At 43.4% G+C, this 12,500-nt stretch overlaps 1 pseudogene; it reads right to left on the bottom strand.

Annotated features, from left to right (window-relative positions):
- LOC112230722 overlaps positions 1-12,500 on the bottom strand; it is a 238,180-nt pseudogene that overhangs the window by 71,570 nt on the left and 154,110 nt on the right.

Genomic DNA, 12,500 nt, shown 5'->3' with positions numbered 1-12,500 from the left:
GGAGGGGGGAAGGGGGTTGGGGGAGAGTGGAGTGGGGGAGAGGAGGGGGGAGAGAGGAGGGAGAGGGGGTGAGGGGGTGGAGGGAGACAGGAGGGAGAGGAGAGGAGAGGAGATGAGGATGAGAGGAGAGAGAGAGAGGAGAGGAGGAAAGAGAGAAGAGAGGAGAGGAGAGGAGAGGAGGAGAGGAAAAGAGAAGAGAAGAGAAGAGAAGAGAAGAGGAGAAGAGAAGAGAAGAGGAGAGAAGAGAAGAGAAGAGGAGAGGAAAGGAGAGGAGAGGAAAAGAAAGAGATAATAATGTTACTGCTTGATTTAACAGTTTAATTTATCTTCTGGATTGTAACCACATATCTACTGTGATTAGACTTGGGGAAAATGTGTGTGTTTATGTGAGCTGAATTAATTTGGTTTGCTGGTATTTGGATGAACAAGACTTTAAAAACGACTTTGTGAAAATGTCCTTGAACAACAGGCATGAAGACATGAAAACACACACACACACACACACACATGCACGGACACACACACATGCACGGACACACACACACATGCACGGACACACACACACATGCACGGACACACACACACATGCACGGAACACACACACACATGCACGGACACATCACACACATGCACGGACACACACACACATGCACGGACACACACACACATGCAGGACACACACACACATGCACGTACACACACACATGCACGGACACACACACATGCACGGACACACACACACATGCACGGACACACACACTCAAACGCCTCTCCCTGACAGAAGTCCATCTAAATATACATGTACATATCGCTGCATGTTAAGGTAAATAAGTATATTACAGTATATTACAGTATATTACAGTATATTACAGTATATTACAGTATATTACAGTATATTACAGTTATCAGAAGGTATTACCATGTACAGTGCCTTCAGAAGGTATTATCATAGTATTACCATGTACAGTACTTTCAGAAGGTATTAACATAGTATTACCATGTACAGTACCTTCAGAAGGTATTAACATAGTATTACCATGTACAGTACCTTCAGAAGGTATTATCATAGTATTACCATGTACAGTACCTTCAGAAGGTATTACCATAGTATTAACATGTACAGTGCCTTCAGAAGGTATTACCATGTACAGTACCTTCAGAAGGTATTAACATAGTATTACCATAGTTTTACCATAGTATTACCATGTACAGTGCCTTCAGAAGGTATTATCATAGTATTAACATGTACAGTGTCTTCAGAAGGTATTACCATGTACAGTACTTTCAGAAGGTATTAACATAGTATTACCATGTACAGTACCTTCAGAAGGTATTAACATAGTATTACCATGTACAGTACCTTCAGAAGGTATTATCATAGTATTACCATGTACAGTGCCTTCAGAAGGTATTATCATAGTATTACCATGTACAGTACTTTCAGAAGGTATTAACATAGTATTACCATGTACAGTACCTTCAGAAGGTATTAACATAGTATTACCATGTACAGTGCCTTCAGGAGGTATTACCATAGTATTACCATGTACAGTACCTTCAGAAGGTATTAACATAGTATTATCATGTACAGTATTAACATAGTATTATCATAGTATTACCATGTACAGTATTAACATAGTACTATCATAGTATTACCATGTACAGTATTAACATAGTATTATCATAGTATTAACATGTACAGTACCTTCAGAAGGTATTAACATAGTATTACCATGTACAGTGCCTTCAGAAGGTATTACCATGTACAGTGTCTTCAGAAGGTATGATCATAGTATTACCATGTACAGTACCTTCAGAAGGTATTATCATGTACAGTGCCTTCATAAGGTATTACCATGTACAGTATTAACATAGTATTGCCATAGTATTACCATGTACAGTGTCTTCAGAAGGTATTAACATAGTATTACCATGTACAGTATCTTCAGAAGGTATTATCATAGTATTACCATGTACAGTATTAACATAGTATTATCATAGTATTACCATGTACAGTATTAACATAGTATTATCATAGTATTACCATGTACAGTATTAACATAGTATTATCGTAGTATTATCATGTACAGTGCCTTCATAAGGTATTACCATGTACAGTATTAACATAGTATTATCACAGTATTACCATGTACAGTATTAACATAGTATTAACATAGTATTATCATAGTATTAACATGTACAGTACCTTCAGAAGGTATTAACATAGTATTACCATGTACAGTGCCTTCAGAAGGTATTATCATGTACAGTGCCTTCAGAAGGTATTACCATGTACAGTATTAACATAGTATTAACATAGTATTATCATAGTATTAACATGTACAGTACCTTCAGAAGGTATTAACATAGTATTACCATGTACAGTGCCTTCAGAAGGTATTACCATGTACAGTGTCTTCAGAAGGTATGATCATAGTATTACCATGTACAGTACCTTCAGAAGGTATTACCATATTATTACCATGTACAGTGTCTTCAGAAGGTATTATCATGTACAGTACCTTCAGAAGGTATTACCATGTACAGTATTAACATAGTATTATCACAGTATTACCATGTACAGTATTAACATAGTATTAACATAGTATTATCATAGTATTAACATGTACAGTACCTTCAGAAGGTATTAACATAGTATTATCATGTACAGTAGCTTCAGAAGGTATTATCATATTATTACCATGTACAGTGTCTTCAGAAGGTATTATCATGTACAGTACCTTCAGAAGGTATTACCATAGTATTACCATGTACAGTACCTTCAGAAGGTATTAACATAGTATTAACATGTACAGTGTCTTCAGAAGGTATTATCATAGTATTACCATATACAGTGTCTTCAGAAGGTATTAACATAGTATTAACATGTACAGTGCCTTCAGAAGGTATTAACATAGTATTACCATAGTATTACCACAGTATTACCATAATATTACCATAGTATTACCATAGTATTACCATGGTATTACCATAATATTACCATAGTATTACCATAGTATTACCATAGTATTACCATAGTATTACCATAGTATTACCATAGTATTACCATAGTATTACCATAGTATTACCATAGTATTACCATAGTATTACCATGTTACAGCCTGAATTTAAAATTGATTCAATTCCATTCACATAATGTCAAAAGCGGAATTATGTTTTTTAACTCGTGTGGCGTTCTGGGTCTGTGGGACCCATTTTCAAATTTTACAAAAAAAGTAAAATGATACAATTAATATTATTTTTTTAAACCTGAGACTTATTGGCCTTCTGAAAAATCTGAAAGAACACATTTTCATTGTGCACCCCCTTACACATTTACATTACATATGTCCACTGGACCCGGGTAATAAAAGCGTGGAAAAGTGTGTGTGTAGGTGAAAACATGTAAAAAATTTAACCATGTGCAGGACATGAATTATTTTGAACTGTTCATCCCAGACACCATCCGGACTGCAATCAGGTCAGTGCAGAGAGACAAGCTAGCTGAAATCAGGTCAGTGCAGAGAGACAAGCTAGCTGCAATCAGGTCAGTGCAGAGAGACAAGCTAGCTGCAATCGGGTCAGTGCAGAGAGACAAGCTAGCTGCAATCAGGTCAGTGCAGAGAGACAAGCCAGCTGCAATCAGGTCAGTGCAGAGAGACAAGCTAGCTGCAATCGGGTCAGTGCAGAGAGACAAGCTAGCTGCAATCAGGTCAGTGCAGAGAGACAAGCTAGCTGCAATCGGGTCAGTGCAGAGAGACAAGCTAGCTGCAATGGGGTCAGTATAGAGAGACAAGCTAGCTGCAATCAGGTCAGTGCAGAGAGACAAGCTAGCTGCAATCGGGTCAGTGCAGAGAGACAAGCTAGCTGCAATCAGGTCAGTGCAGAGAGACAAGCTAGCTGCAATCGGGTCAGTGCAGAGAGACAAGCTAGCTGCAATGGGGTCAGTATAGAGAGACAAGCTAGCTGCAATCAGGTCAGTGCAGAGAGACAAGCAGTGCAGAGAGACAAGCTGCAATCAGGTCAGTGCAGAGAGACAAGCTAGCTGCAATCAGGTCAGTGCAGAGAGACAAGCTAGCTGCAATCAGGTCAGTGCAGAGAGACAAGCTAGCTGCAATCAGGTCAGTGCAGAGAGACAAGCTAGCTGCAATCGGGTCAGTGCAGAGAGACAAGCTAGCTGCAATCAGGTCAGTGCAGAGAGACAAGCTAGCTGCAATCAGGTCAGTGCAGAGAGACAAGCTAGCTGCAATCAGGTCAGTGCAGAGAGACAAGAGCTGAGGTCAGTGCAGAGAGACAAGCTAGCTGCAATCAGGTCAGTGCAGAGAGACAAGCTAGCTGCAATCAGGTCAGTGCAGAGAGACAAGCTAGCTGCAATGAGGTCAGTGCAGAGAGACAAGCTAGCTGCAATCAGGTCAGTGCAGAGAGACAAGCTAGCTGCAATGAGGTCAGTGCAGAGAGACAAGCTAGCTGCAATCGGGTCAGTGCAGAGAGACAAGCTAGCTGCAATCAGGTGTAACGGTCGTCGGTGGAAGAAGTGAGGACCAAAGCACAGCATATTATTTATTTAAACTGAACAACATCAAACAAAGAAACAAAAAGCACAACCGAACCAGCTCCGTCAGGTTGTAAAACACACTAAACAGAACGTATAATCACCCACAACTCAAGGGGAGAACAGGCTGCCTAAGTATGGTTCTCAATCAGGGACAACGACAGCTGCCTCTGATTGAGAACCATACCAGGCCAAACACAGAAATACCAAATCATAGAAAAAGAACATAGACTTCCCACCCAACTCACGCCCTGACCATACTAAAACAAAGACATAACAAAGGAACTAAGGTCAGAACGTGACATCAGGTCAGTGTGGAACAAGTGGGTGGACCGTCTTCCCCTGTTTTACAACCCTGGGCCCAACGTTACTGTTGATGAGCAGCTTATGCCATATATGGGCTGCTGCCCATTCAGACAGTACATACCGTCTAAACCTGCAAAATATGGAATCAAGATCTGGGCTGCCTGTGATGCTGCTTCATCATATGTGTGGAACTTGCAAGTGTATACAGGGAAGCCAGATGGAGGAGCTCCTGAGAAGGACCAAGGGATACGGGTTGTTCTGGACGTGACACAGGGAGTCCGTGGCCACAACATCACGTGATAACTTTTTAACTTTTTTACTTGGCACAAGCTGGGACAGGAGTTCCTCAAGAGGAAGCTGACGATAATATAAATATTACGAAAAAACTAGCCAGAGCTCCCACCTCAGCTGTTGAATACACGGAATAGGCCTTTCAATTCCTCTAAGTTTGTGTTCACGGCCGACACGTCCCCAGTGTCCTACGTGCCAAAGAAAGGCACAAATGGGGTACTCGAGTACGCTGTATAGGGATGGGAGAATCTGTGGCCAAGAACATAAAAAAAAAAGAAATCATAATGGACGCCATAAAAGGAGGAGTGGACCATTTAGACAAGCTGGTGACTGGCTACAGCTGCCAAAGAAGAACCCTACGCTGGCATCTTGTGATATTCTTCAACATCTTGGACATCTCGGCGTACAACACGCTTGGAAGCTCCAGAAGAGATTATCCTCTGCAGAAAAGGTTGGGTCTTCCTTTCCTGTCGTGGTCCCCATGAGAGCCAGTTTCAAAAGTTTTTGAAATTTTCCTCATTGACTGAACTTCATGTCTTAAAGTAATGATGGAGTTTCGTTTCGCTTTGGTTATTTGAGATGTTCTTCCCATAATATGGACTTCGTCTTTTACCAAATAGGGCTATCTTCTGTATACCCCCCCTACCTTGTCACAACACAAGTGATTGGCTCAAACGCATTAAGAAGGGAAGAAATTCCACAAATGAACTTTTAACAAGGCACATCTGTTAATTGAAGCTGGTTGAGAGAATGCAGAGTGTGCACAGCTGTCATCAAGGAAAAGGGTGATGTCACACCCTGACCATAGAGAGCCCTTGTTTGTCTATGGTGTAGTAGGTCAGGGCGTGACGAGGGGGTATTCTTTATTGTTTTGTTTTGCGGTTCACTTACTTCAATAAATAAGATGTGGAACCCAGATCACGCTGGTCCGAGTTCCAACGACGAACGTGACAGAATATCCCACCAAACCAGGACCAAGCAGCGTGTTCACCAGGTGAAGAAGTCATGGGAGGAGGCGAAACCCTTCCTTGGCGGCAGACGGAAGTTAAGGATGGAGGACAGCGATGACGCCGGGTTCGCGGCCAGAAATCCCAAGGACAACCCCAAGATTTTTTTTTTTTGTGGGGGGGTACAGTGGCCGGTCAAGCCGAGGAGAGTGCCAGAGCCCAAATGGCAAACTCTGGAGGAGCGTTGTCATCAGACCATGGCCACAGGAACCCCAATAAAACATTTTTTTTTTTGGGGGGGGGGGCAGATGGAGTTGGCGGAGGAGCCGCGGGAAGAGCCAGAGACTGTTAAGGAAGCAATGGAGAAGTTGGAAGAGAGAAAGAGATGAGAGAGATGCTGTGCAAGTGTGTTCTGCTCAACATCCGACCAGAGCATCCGGTTAGCAGGCTGGTGCAACCTGTTCCGGCTCCACGCTTCTGGCCTTCAGTGTGCCTCCCCAGTCCTGTACGTCCTGTGTCTCCTCCTCGCACTCGCCCTGAAGTGCGTGTCCCCAGTCCGGTACATCCTGTGTCTCCTCCTCGCACTCGCCCTGAAGTGCGTGTCCCCAGTCCGGTACATCCTGTGTCTCCTCCTCGCACTCGCCCTGAAGTGCGTGTCCCCAGTCCGATATGTCCTGTGTCTCCTCCCCGCACTCGCCCTGAAGAGCGTGTCCCCAGTCCGATACGTCCTGTGTCTCCTCCCCGCACTCGCCCTGAAGTGCGTGTCACCAATCCGGTGCCACTTGTACCGGCCCCACGTATCAGGCCTCCAGTGTACCACCCCAAATTTCTATGTTGGTGTTTTGGTTTGGTTCCCAATTAGAGACAGCTGGTAATCGTTGCCTCTAATTGGGGATCATATTTAAGTAGCCTTTTTCCCCACCTGTGTTTGTGGGATATTATTTTGTGTTTTGTGCATGTTGCACCACGTAGTCACGTTTTGTTATTTCTTTATTGTATTGTTTTGCGGTTCACTTACTTCAGAGTATAAGACGTGGAACCAAGACCACGCTGGTCCGAGAATGCTTCCAACGACGAACGTGACAGGTGGCTAATTTGAAGAATCTAAAATCTATTATGATTTTTTTAACACTTTTTTGGTTACTACATGATTCCATATGCGTAATTTTGTAGTTTTGATGACTTCACTACTATTCTACAATGTGTAGAAAATTGTAAAAAATATAGAAAAACACTTGAATGAGTAGGTGTGTCCAAACTGCTGACTGGTACTGTATATTTTTTATCCATTTTGAATTCAGGTTGTAGCACAACAAAATGTGGAATAAGTCAAGGGGTATGAATACTTTTGGAACGCACTGTGTGGATGGTGGGACGGACGTAAGCCGCAAGCTCCAGCGCCCAGGGTCGTGTGTTCAATCCCAGTACTAGGCAGTCATGTTAGATTGCTTTGTGTTAAACTCTATTCCAAACATTAACCTCTACCTGAACCATTCAGTATGAATGTCTTAACTTAATGTGTTAAACTCTATTCCAAACCTTAACCCCTAACTGAACCACTCAGTATGAATATCAAACCTTATCCCCCAACTGAACCATTCAGGACAAATGTCTAAACTTACTGTATTAACTATTTTCCAAACCTTAAACCCTAACTGAACCATTCAGGACAAATGTCTAAACTTAATGTATTAACTATTTTCCAAACCTTAAACCCTAACTGAAAACATTCAGTATGAATGTCTAAACTTAATGTATGAACTATTTTCCAAACCTTAAACCCTAACTGAAAACATTCAGTATGAATGTCTAAACTTAATGTATTAACTATTTTCCAAACCTTAACCCCTAACTGAAAACATTCAGTATGAATGTCTAAACTTAATGTGTTAAACGCTATCCCAGGGTGTCAAAAACAACATTACATTTAACATTTGGAGAAACATGGATAAACGTCGGAATCAAATTGGTCAAACCGTGAGATTTTGTTTGTGGTTTATCACTTAGCATTAAGTCCCTCCCTCTCACTCCCTCTCTCGCTGTCGATAGGCCGATAGGGAAGATGTGTAAGACCTTAACATGATCATTAATAACAGTAAACAGTGTAAAAATCAAATGAATTGGTCACATTCACATATTTAGCAGGTGTTGTAGCGAAATGCTGGTGTGTGTGTGTGTGTGCGTGCGTGTGTGCACGTTTGCGCGCACGTGTGTGTGTGTGTGTGTGTGTGTGTGCGCGCGCGCGCGTGTGCGCGCGTGTGTGTGCGCGTGTGTGTGTGTGTGTGTGCGTGTGTGCGGTGTGTGTGTGTGTGTGTGTGTGTGTGTCATCAGCCATGAGGGTTTATGGGTGCGTGCGTGCGTGCGTGCGTGCGTGTGTGTGTGTGTTCAGAGCCGGTATTAGTGTTATGTCTGACAGTGTACCCGTTAATCCTTCATGGTGCTAAAATTACTCACATTACCATCTCTTTGAACGTGTCATCAGCCATGAGGGTTTATGGGTAACTTATTTCTTCGGAGTGACTGTGTTGCTGAGTTATCTGGCACCCATTCCTGATAGCTACAAAAAACTGAAGCTTTTGCTCATGTGCAGGATTCAACTAGTTTACTGAATATTAAACACACGCAGGACACACAGGTAGTCTGATTAGCATATTAAACACACGCAGGACAGACAGGTAGTCTGATTAGCATATTAAAGTCTGATTAGCATAGTAAACACAAGCAGGACAGACAGGTAGTCTGATTAGCATATTAAAGTCTGATTAGCATATTAAACACAAGCAGGACAGACAGGTAGTCTGATTAGCATATTAAACACAAGCAGGACAGACAGGTAGTCTGATTAGCATATTAAACACAAGCAGGACAGACAGGTAGTCTGATTAGCATATTAAACACAAGCAGGACAGACAGGTAGTCTGATTAGCATATTAAACACAAGCAGGACAGACAGGTAGTCTGATTAGCATATTAAAGTCTGATTAGCATATTAAACACAAGCAGGACAGACAGGTAGTCTGATTAGCATATTAAAGTCTGATTATAGTAAACACACGCACGACAGACAAGTCTGATTAAAGCATATTAAACACAAGCAGGACAGACAGGTAGTCTGATTAGCATATTAAACACAAGCAGGACAGACAGGTAGTCTGATTAGCATATTAAACACAAGCAGGACAGACAGGTAGTCTGGAATAGCATGTAGTCTACACACAGAGACACGTACAAAGCTCTTCCCTGCCCTCCATTTCGCAAATCTGACCATAATTATATCCTCCTGATTGCTGCTTACAATCTAAAATGAAAGCAGGAAGCACCAGTGATTCGGTCAACAAAAAAGTGGTCAGATGAAGCAGATGCTAAACTACATCACTGTTTTGTTAGAACAGACTGGAATATGTTCTTCTGGTGGCATTGAGGAGTACATCACATCAGTCACTTTCTGCTTCATCAATAAGTGCATTGAGGACGTCGTCCCCACAGTGACCGTATGTACATACCCCAACCAGAAGCCATGGATTATAGGCAACATTCACACTGAGATAAAGGGCAGAGCTGCCGCTTTCAAGGGGCGGGACTCTAACCCGGAAGCTTATAAGAAATCCTGATATGCCCTCCGACAAACCATCAACCAGGCAAAGCATCAATACAGGACTAAGATCGAATCCTACTACACCGGCTCTGACGCTCGTCGGATGAGGCAGGGCGTGTAAAATATTACAGGCTACAAAGGGAAGCACAGCCGAGAGCTGCCCAGTGTCGCAAACCTACCAGATGAGCTAAATAACTTCTACGCTCGCTTCGAAGCAAGTAACACTGAAACATGCACGAGAGCATCAGTTGTTCTGGATGACTGTGTGATCACGCTCTCCGCAGCCAATGTGAGTAAGACCTATAAACAGATCAACATTCACAAGGCCGCAGGGCCAGACAGATTACCAGGAAGTGTACTCCGAGCATGCACTAGCCAACTGGCAACTGGCAGTCATTCCAACCCTGCTAGGCCTCCGACCGCAAGGCACTACAGAGGGTAATGCATACGGCCCAGTACATCACCGGCCCAAGCTTCCTGCCATCCAGGACAACTATACTGGGTGGTGTCAGAGGAATGCCCTAAAAATTGTCAAAGACTCCAGCCACCCTAGTCATAGGGTGGCTGGAGTTCTCTACCGGAGCACCAAGTCTAGGTCCAAGAGGCTTCTAAACAGCTTCTACCCTGAAGCAATAAGACTCCTTCTACGCTGCTGCTTCTCTCTGTTATTATATATACATAGCCACTTTAATAACTCTACCTACATGTACCTCAATAACCTTGACTAACCGGTGCCCCCGCACATTGACTCTGTACCGGTACCCCCTGTATATAGCCTCCACATTGACTCTGTACCGGTACCCCCTGTATATAGCCTCCACATTGACTCTGTACCGGTACCCCTGTATATAGCCTCCACATTGACTCTGTACCTGTATATAGGTACCACCCCTGTATATAGCCTCCACATTGACTCTGTACCGGTACCCCCTGTATATAGCCTCCACATTGACTCTGTACCTGGTACCCCCTGTATATAGCCTCCACATTGACTCTGTACCGGTACCCCCTGTATATAGCCTCCACATTGACTCTGTACCGGTACCCCCTGTATATAGCCTCCACATTGACTCTGTACCGGTACCCCTGTATATAGCCTCCACATTGACTCTGTACCAGTACCCCCTGTATATAGCCTCCACATTGACTCTGTACCGGTACCCCCTGTATATAGCCTCCACATTGACTCTGTACCGGTACCCCTGTATATAGCCTCCACATTGACTCTGTACCCCCTGTATATAGCCTCCACATTGACTCTGTACCGGTACCCCCTGTATATAGCCTCCACATTGACTCTGTACTGGTACCCCTGTATATAGCCTCCACATTGACTCTGTACCGGTACCCCTGTATATAGCCTCCACATTGACTCTGTACCGGTACCCCTGTATATAGCCTCCACATTGACTCTGTACCAGTAGCCTCCCCCCTGTATATAGCCTCCACATTGACTCTGTACCGGTACCCCACCCTGTATATAGCCTCCACATTGACCACATTGACTCTGTACCGGTACCCCTGTATATAGCCTCCATATTGACTCTGTACCGGTACCCCCTGTATATAGCCTCCACATTGACTCTGTACTGGTACCCCTGTATATAGCCTCCACATTGACTCTGTACCGGTACCCCCTGTATATAGCCTCCACATTGACTCTGTACCGGTACCCCTGTATATAGCCTCAACATTGACTCTGTACTGGTACCCCTGTATATAGCCTCCACATTGACTCTGTACCGGTACCCCCTGTATATAGCCTCCACATTGACTCTGTACCGGTACCCCCTGTATATAGCCTCCACATTGACTCTGTACCGGTACCCCCTGTATATAGCCTCCACATTGACTCTGTACCGGTACCCCTGTATATAGCCTCCACATTGACTCTGTACCGTACCCCTGTAGCCTCCACCCCTGTATATAGCCTCCACATTGACTCTGTACCGGTACACCCTGTATATAGCCACCACATTGACTCTGTACCGTAATACCCTGTATATAGCCTCCACATTGACTCTGTACTGGTACCCCCTGTATATAGCCTCCACATTGACTCTGTACCGTAATACCCTGTATATAGCCTCCACATTGACTCTGTACCGGTACCCCCTGTATATAGCATCGCTACTGATATTTTACTGCTGCTCTTTAATTATTAGCGAATGTTATTTCTTACTTAAAACATTTTTTGGTATCTTAAAACTACATTGTTGGTTAAGGGCTTGTAAGTCAGGATTTCACACATATGCCACGCTGTTGTATTCAGCGCATGGGACAAATAAAATAACATTTGATTTGATTTAAACAGGAACAGAGTTAGAGACAGTGTCTAGGAACAGGAAGAGAGTTACAGACAGTGTCTAGGAACAGGAAGAGAGTTACAGACTGTCTAGGAACAGGAAGAGATTTACAGACAGTGTCTAGGAACAGGAAGAGAGTTAGAGACAGTGTCTAGGAACAGGAAGAGAGTTAGAAACAGTGTCTAGGAACAGGAAGAGAGTTAGAGACAGTGTCTAGGAACAGGAAGAGAGTTAGAGACAGTGTCTAGGAACAGGAAGAGAGTTACAGACAGTGTCTAGGAACAGGAAGAGAGTTAGAGACAGTGTCTAGGAACAGGAAGAGAGTTACAGACAGTGTCTAGGAACATGAAGAGATTTACAGACAGTGTCTAGGAACAGGAAGAGAGTTAGAGACAGTGTCTAGGAACAGGAAGAGAGTTAGAGACAGTGTCTAGGAACAGGAAGAGAGTTAGAGACAGTGTCTAGGAACAGGAAGAGAGTTACAGACAGTGTCTAGGAACAGG

Source organism: Oncorhynchus tshawytscha, linkage group LG33 (genome assembly GCF_018296145.1).
Source record: "Oncorhynchus tshawytscha isolate Ot180627B linkage group LG33, Otsh_v2.0, whole genome shotgun sequence".
Lineage (NCBI taxonomy): Eukaryota > Metazoa > Chordata > Actinopteri > Salmoniformes > Salmonidae > Oncorhynchus > Oncorhynchus tshawytscha.
The sequence above is the reverse complement of the archived record's forward strand: the minus strand, read 5'-3'. Positions and strand labels throughout refer to the sequence as shown.